This window comes from Phaenicophaeus curvirostris, chromosome 3 (assembly GCF_032191515.1).
Source record: "Phaenicophaeus curvirostris isolate KB17595 chromosome 3, BPBGC_Pcur_1.0, whole genome shotgun sequence".
Classification (NCBI taxonomy): domain Eukaryota; kingdom Metazoa; phylum Chordata; class Aves; order Cuculiformes; family Cuculidae; genus Phaenicophaeus; species Phaenicophaeus curvirostris.
In genome coordinates, this window is record NC_091394.1 from 33940488 (window position 1) to 33949322 (window position 8835).

The window sequence follows — 8835 nt, forward strand, 5'->3', positions numbered from 1 at the left end:
TTTGGTGTTTCGAAGCGTTTACTGTTTTGAGTCTCGACTGCGGTAATGTGTAGGACGCATAAACAGTGAAGTTGGCCAACCAGATGGGTAACGCAACCTGCTAATTGGAGAAAGTCTGCCCTAGCATCCGGCCACTGGTTGACAACACAACAGCCCCCAGATAGTCAAGTTTTATTTTGAATTTTTAGATTATTATTTTAAATGTTGGCTCAGCCACCACTGATCTAAAAATTAAATGCATTTGCATTTGGTAGGTAAAAGAAAATTCCTTTCTGAGTATGTATTACCCTTCACCACTTCTCTGTTTATAACAACTAATAGCAAGAAATACAGGAAGACAATTTAACTGCAAATGCCTTATCTATCTAGGTAGTACCTCTATCCCTACAGCTTTGGTTTTATCCTTTTACTTACTTACACAGAAGTTATACAGATCCTAGAGGCAAAACATTATACTTATCACAAGACACAGCTACTCCAGCAAGATATTCAGGAAAAAAAATGACCAATATATCCCCCACCACCTCCATTACCCTTGGATGCACAGTACAGTTGCCAGTTAGAAAGAAGCATGATTTGACACCATTTCTTTCCCTTCCCTTTCAAATTTTATAGAATATAAATTCTGTGTCTTTATGACTCTGTTATTTCCACTGTAAGAAAAGGTGACAATTGTGTTTTCTACAGACATTAAAAAACACTAACAATCCCCCTCTTTTCTAATAAATACCATGTTTTGTTTTCTTTTAAATGTATTGCCTAAGGTTTCTGCACCATATATGCTAAAATATACTTTGTTTTCAAGCCAGCTGACACTTGAGTCTTCTAATCTTTAGCTGTTTGCCACTCAGTTCAATTTCTTCTGATCAAAGGGCTTAAAAATATATCATCATACATATAGTAGAATACCAGGACATAATAATGACTCTTACTTTACTTTACTAGACTCTCTGGGTCTGCTCTTTTTCTCTTTCTTCTTCATGATTCTGTAACGAAGTGAGAGTCTGATTCTCAGCCCAGGTTTTAGGTAATAATCCTTTGTGCACGCCTAATTGCTTGGGGCCACAAACACTTGGAGTACTTTGTAGGTGAACTACATACTTTTAATTGTGAAGGATGGTAACTGAAATTATGTTCCACATTGTAAATTATCTGACCTTTCAGTTAAACATCTGTTGCCACCTTAATGACCACTGAAGGTATTTTAGAAATATTTTACTACCTTTTAACCCTTTAAGATTACATTGCCAACTCGGCAATCAGCCAAAATCACAGAATCACAGAATAACCAGGTTGGAAGAGACCCACCGGATCACCGAGTCCAACCGTTCCTACCAAACACTAAACCATATCCCTCAGCACCTCGTCCACCCGTGCCTTAAACACCTCCAGGGAAGGTGACTCAACCACCTCCCTGGGCAGCCTGTTCCAGTGCCCAATGACCCTTTCTGTAAAGAATTTTTTCCTAATGTCTAGCCTAAATCTCCCCTGGCGGAGCTTGAGGCCATTCCCTCTTGTCCTGTCCCCTGTCACTTGGGAGAAGAGGCCAGCACCCTCCTCTCTACAACCTCCTTTCAGGTAGTTGTAGAGAGCAATGAGGTCACCCCTCAGCCTCCTCTTCTCCAGGCTAAACAACCCCAGCTCTCTCAGCCGCTCCTCATAAGGCCTGTTCTCCAGCCCCTTCACCAGCTTTGTTGCTCTTCTCTGGACTCTCTCCAGAGCCTCAACATCCTTCTTGTGGTGAGGGGCCCAGAACTGAACACAGTATTCGAGCAGCGGTCTCACCAGTGCCGAGTACAGAGGGAGGATAACCTCCCTGGACCTGCTGGTCACGCCGTTTCTGATACAAGCCAAGATGCCATTGGCCTTCCTGGCCACCTGGGCACACTGCTGGCTCATGTTCAGTTGCTGTCAACCAACACCCCCAGGTCCCTCTCCTCCAGGCAGCTTTCTAGACAGACTTCTCCTAGTCTGTAGCACTGCACAGGGTTGTTGTGCCCCAAGTGCAGGACCCGGCATTTGGCCTTGTTAAACCTCATGCCATTGGACTCAGCCCAGCGGTCCAGCCTGTTCAGATCCCTTTGCAGAGCCTCCCGACCCTCCAGCAGATCGACACTTCCACCCAGCTTAGTGTCGTCCGCAAACTTGCTAAGGGTGCACTCGATGCCTTCATCCAGGTCATTGATGAAGACATTGAACAGGGCTGGACCCAGCACTGAGCCCTGGGGAACCCCACTTGTCACTGGCCTCCAGCTGGATTTCACACCATTTCCCACCACTCTCTGGGCCCGGCCAGCCAACCAGTTTTCCACCCAGGAGAGTGTGCGCCTGTCCAGCCCAGAGGCTGACAGTTTCTCAAGCAGAACGCTGTGAGAAACTGAAGTCAAAAGGGCCGTACTGGTGAAAAGGAGAGCATCAAATCCTACCTTGGGCTTGAATCCTACTTCTGGTTTCATAGTATTTCAGTTTGATGTGCACTGATTTGCTATTTTCTTGCTCTGATTTTGCGAATGCATTAATAGTGCAAGGTTCCCTGCACCACCTTGCTAAAACACTTCACTTTGGGTCCAAGGACACACTTCTGAAGAAGTATTTTCCATCTGCTTGATTAATAAACATCAAAAGTGAGCTCTTTGGAGATCAAGAGCAGCATTTCACTTTTCTATATGTCCATATGGTATCTATTGTAGGATGCAAATTTACAATCCCATTAAAATTATTCAAACATGAATTAATGAGTAAGCTGAAAATTACATTTGACATACATTTAAATTTAAATTTGATACTGCAAAAGCAGTATCTGAACCCTCTTCAGTACTTTTACTCTTCTCTTCTTTATACTAACCAAGAATACGCATAAAATAAATAAAGAGAGAAGATGTATTTTGTCCTTTCAGAGTGACAGAAACGGGAACAGGATAATGCTGGCAAAAATTGTTTTCCTTGAAATTTATAGGAAGAGGTAAGGATGCTTTTTCACCACTCATTTCTTTTCTATTTATTTTCCTGTTACAGAGCAGTTCTCAGACCATGTTCCTAGCTTTATTTCAGAGGTAAAATGGGAAAAGCTCCACCTTTATTATACTTTCCTATCATCAAACAAATTTGGTTCAAGGTGCTTTGCTGTCAGATTCCTGCTCCTTCTATGGGTAATTCATGCGATTGCTGCTGAAAGCTCATTAAGAAAGAAGCCGTGCCTGTCACCGGACAAAGGAGGATGTAAAACCACTTCATTGTTCCTGCTCTGAAGAAAAACAATTTGCCACAGCCAGACCCCCCCCTTCCAGCAGAGCCAAGTTCGGGGTAATTTATTACCTCTGGATGTCTGATTCCAAGTGAAGGAAACTGAAATGTCATACCTTCATTCATAACACCGTCTCATGGAATTATTTTTTCCGGATTCCTGGGAAGTTGAAATATTTGAGAAGAATATCAGGAACTGTTGTTTTAGCCTGTTTGGTGAGTAGATAATTGCCTTCCAACTCTATTCTTTCGGGAAATGATGTGAGAGCTGCATTGTTCCTAGATGGGGGACAGCAATGTTTTTTAACAAGACACATACATATATATTTTTAAAAGAAACAAAACACAACAAAAACATACAGTCTAAGCCACTGTATTGAACCAGACTTTTTGAATCTGGTGCAGATAAGAGGTTGGCCCAGACAACGTGTCCACATTTCACATAACTAAGAACATTCTTTAGAAGGGATGTAAGCAATGCTTTCTCTTGAAGAAGAAAAAAAAAGAAATCTAAAACAAAACCCTTTATGATGTGGGAGTAAAAAGCTCATTATGTTAAGTGATATCAAACATGACCAGAATAGACCCTAGGGAGAAATTACACTTTTTTATTGGATTCTGTGGGACAAACTAGCCTGGGAACTTGAAAGCAGGGGGAAGGTGCACGTGGAAATCACATCATAAATGATGAATAATTTCTTACCGTGTGAAAATTATTTGGAAATAGTTTTCAGCTAAAGTTTCTCTTTATGGCAGCCGTTTCAGAGGGAGCATACTGAGGCAATGACCTACAGTAGCACTGATACAATAGCTGCTGGATAACCTCCTTGCAGAGGTATGCGGTCTTAAGACTAGTTCTGTGTTGACAGGCAAAATAGAATCAGCGCTGAAACTCATAACAACACAGACTCTTATTCTGAATAAATTTGTACTGAAGATAATAGTAAAAATGCAACTCAGATTTGAATTTCAGTTTTTCATAGAAGTAAAATTAGGCCTGGAAAAAGAGTAAAGAAGGAATTTTTCTTCTTCAGGAGAGGCTGTAAAGGACAAAGGGACAGCACAAAGAAACTGCTGTTACTCTTCATGCTCCAGTTTGGCCATGATACACTTCTCTAGGACATGTATACTCTAAAAACAAAGAACTGAAGGAAGATTTTGCACCTTGTGATCCTGTGCCGATAGTAGTTGCCACTTCAGTGACAAATACCAGCCACTGTCCTACACCAACCACATGTACTGGCCTGCACCATTCTTTTCCTTCCGACTTCAACATCTGTCAATGGATGTTTTTGAAGGAAATTGCACTTGCTGTACCACCTGCATGTCAAGACTGCAAGAAAATTTCAAAACACAATACATCCCACATTTATATACATATAAACACATACACACACACATGTATGTGAGAACCTCATGAGGTTCAACAAGGCCAAGCGCAAGGTCCTGCGCCTGGGTTGGGGCAATCCTCATTTTCAGTACACGATGGGGGATGATGTGATTGAGAGCAGCCCTGTGGAGAAGGAGTTGGGGGTGCTGGTTGATGAGAAGCTCGACATGAGCTGGCAGTGTGGACTCACAGCCCAGAAGGCCAACCATATCCTGGGCTGCATCAAAATAAGCGTGGCCAGCATGTCAAAGGAGGTGATTCTGCCCCTCTGTTCCTCTCTTGTGAGACCTCATCTGGAGTGTTGTGTCCAGTTCTGGAATCCTCAACATAAGGATATGGAGCTGTTGGAACAGGTCCAGAGGAGGGATATGAAGATGATCCGAGGGCTGGAGCACCTTCCATAGGAGAACAGGCTGAGAGAGTTGGGGTTGTTCAGCCTGGAGAAGCGAAGGCTCAGAGGAGACCTTATAGTGACCTCCCAGTACCTGAATGGAGCTATAAGAAATCTGGGGAGGGACTGTTCACAAAGACTTGTAGCGATAGGACTAGGGGGAATGGCTACAAAATGGAGAAGGGCGGATTTAGACTAGACATTAGGTAGAATTTCTTCACCATGAGAGCGCTGAGGTACTGGCACAGGTTGCCCAGGGAAGCTGTGGCTGCCCCATCCCTGGAGGTGTTCAAGGACAGGTTGGATGTGACCTTGGGCAGCCTGATTTAGTGGGATGTCCCTGCCCATAGCAGGGGGGTTGGAACTAGATGATCTTAAAGGTCCCTTCCAACCCAAACTACTCTATGATGCTATGAAATATATATACACAGGGCTTTTTACAACCAGAAACAGCAGCTCATGTTTGGACCCACTTCTCCTGGATACATGAATACACAAAATTAGAGAAAGATTCTGTCCTGCATCAGCCATCTGTGCAGCATTTGTATTCTGCACTCAAGGTGCCCCAGACAATGGAATTCAACACGTTTTCCTAATATAATAAACACTTCTAAACTTGCTCAGAACACAAATATCAAAACCCTATTACCTCTGAGTGCTTCTTGATTCCAAAAGACTGTTCCACTGCTGCGAAGTATTGTGGGCTGCTTATTTTGAAAATATTCTTGAAGCATTTATACTGATAGTTTAAAAGATAAATCCTCCTTAGGATTCCAAATGCTAATTAGTTGTTTGAAACCAAACTGCTAATTAGGTGTACTACTGTAACTCTAGAATTTTTAACATTGTTTAGTAAATATTTTCTAAATTAAGCTCTATTTTCTTTCAAATGGATGGATGCACAGTATTTCCTATTTATGTAATTCAGCTTACAAGCTTTCTAGGTGACATAGTAAGTATTGGAATAGATTTAGAGAACCATCTGGAGAGGGGATTTTCTGGAATCGGAATTTATTTAACAAGGGCTGAAAACATCTGGAAAGGACAAACTTGGGTCCACTCCGAAAGGACTTCTTATGACCTCAAGCAATCTGGAACTAAATTTCCCAAAGCTGAAGATACTGAAAACATGTTCTAGAACATGTTACAGCAAGTAGCGCTTCTACATATCTTAGTTTGGGAGAGCACTGGTGAAGTACTACCCTGAAAACTTTGCAAAGGAAGCTTGCAACTTTATTTTATAATTAACTCAAGAGATAACTAAAAATGCTTATCCAGGTCCTGCACTGTTTGCTGCATTAAGAGCAATGGTTATTTTTCTCGACATTACAAAATATGTCCAGGTCATGAAACATTGGATAAATTTCTAGATTACGTCCATGTCAAAACGTCAGTAATAAATTTCAAGCAAAAGCCATAAATAGTGCTTAGGTTCCCACCAACTTCCATTACATCAACTTAAATGCAGTGTCTGTTAAAAATCCAGCAATACTCAGTTGCAGGTCTCCTTGTGTCCACCCAGTGAGTCATCAGTGGAGTAGACTGAGGAAATGTAAGGTTCTATTTTAAGTTACAGTTTTAAAATACAGTATTATCCATCCTTCAGTGCAATTCTCTTGAAAATTCACATTGAAAGGGTCAGCTTTTTCTTCACTGTCTATAAAATGGTGTTACATAAAAATCTGATCCATCCAGGTTCTAATTTGGCCCAGATAAAGCATTTAAGGAGGCAATCTGAAACCTGGGGTAGATATCTCTACTTGAGTTCTAGTTAGGAAGCACAAATCCGAGCTGTGGATTTTCAAAGCTGTAGCTTTAAGTCCTAAGCAGGACTTCTGCAAGCCTTTCTTCTTTCTAATGCTCACCATTGTCTTGAATAAATTTGTTTCTGCTCTGCTCATTACTATACATAAAACTACCACCTAAAAAACCTGCTATGGTATTGCACATAATACTGTAGTCTTAGGACTGAACTATTTATGAAAGTTATGTCACTCATTAAAATCCTACTACAGCAGCTGCACTCACATCTACCTGCAGATTCTGCTGTATCTGACACACAGATCATACACTGGACCAACAGCACTGAGCTTACTGTATCTTTACCACTTTGAGAAGTTAATTTTAAACAATTAAATTAATTGGTCTATTTAGAAGTATAATAATATTGTTAAAATATTTTTGCAGAAGTGTCCATGCTTTTATTAAGGCACAATCTCTATCAATAAGCATAAACTTTTGCCTTAAATCTTCATAAAAATTCATCCACTAAACTAGACAGCAGTGTAAGAAAGCAGCTCTTGAAGGTTTTCACCTCTGACGCAGAGTTAAACTTCAAGTTATAAATCTTAATTAGAATCCATAAATATTGTAGACAACATTGTTCAGATAAACACACCTTACATAAATAATTTTAACAGTGACCCGCTCCAAGATTTTTTGAGGCAAAATGGTGCTGATAAGTAGTGTCATTTTTTACTTAAAAGCATGTAATTTCATCCAGAAAACGTCTTGTACAAAATACTGTATTACAACTGAACACGAGTACTTACATTCTGTACCTCGCTTGAGGCTTCCTAACTTTCCTCTTTAGGCTTGCACTGACACCTACTGGTGTGTATTTGTAAATCTCAAAATCCATAGCCTTGAGACACGGAAAGCTTTTCGACTCGGGAGTGAACTATTAATGTGTATGGTTCACTCAATTGGTTGATTATGCCATTTATATGCTATTTAACTACTGAAAAAAAACCTATCCAGATTTGAGGAAAGATTTAAGAAGCCATAAATTAAAATATCAAAGATGCAATATTCCACCTGTAATGACAGATTTTTTCCTATAAAAAGCATTACCTAGTTAGCACAGAAAGAAGCAGAGAAAAAGCAAATAAATCAGCTTTCTCACTACTTCCTCAGATTAAAAAAATGTGATAGGCCTTCAGTATAAAACATTCCAAAGAGAACAGCACATAGGTTTATTTTTAAAACAAAGCAGTTAGAAACAAAACAAACCCCCAAGTATTTCTTCAGTTCTTCAGTTTGTTATTACTCCTAAATACAGCAACAGCAGATTTCACATAGCAGTTCAAAGGGAGATACCAGTTTCTTGCTATGTATTCAATAGAGCAGAAATACTAAGAAAATATTCCAGTGATTACATGACATCCAAACCCATTTCCAGTTTCAAAGAACAGAAACCTACAGTCCAGTACAATAAACAGTGCTAATTATTCATATAACTTTTTGCTTAATTGTCTGGTACAAAGATGGATCGCAAAACTCGCCTGCCATGCTAGAAGTTAACTTAAGCGTCAAGCACCCTTTTCTGGCTTCTACCGGAATCCAATGCAAACTTCTATCAAGTTTAGCACAGATTAAATAAATTCTCAAGATTTTTAAAACTATGAAATTCAGTAACGTAAATACACCAAGCATAAAGGTAAAACACTTCCTTCATGCACCAATGACACAAACCCAGCTTTTAAACTATTTGTTTTTCTGTTTCTCCCAAATAGTAGGGACTTATTGAATAACAAGAATTTGACTTCAGAAGAAATCACTACTGTGGAGCACTATTGTGTCCAGACAGATCATAGTCCCAACTTGCTAAAAAAATGGAGACAGGAATCTCTTTTATATATCAGATATGTTCTGCTTTGAGGCAACATTAGACACATTATGGGTTTTTTTTCTAAGCACCAGGACAGGAAAAAAAATGGTTTTCCTGTAAATGGCAGCAAGTTGCTTCAAAGACAATCAAGCATTTGCAAGCACTGCAAAATCTACAACAGTGAAAGCTACTGAATAAAAT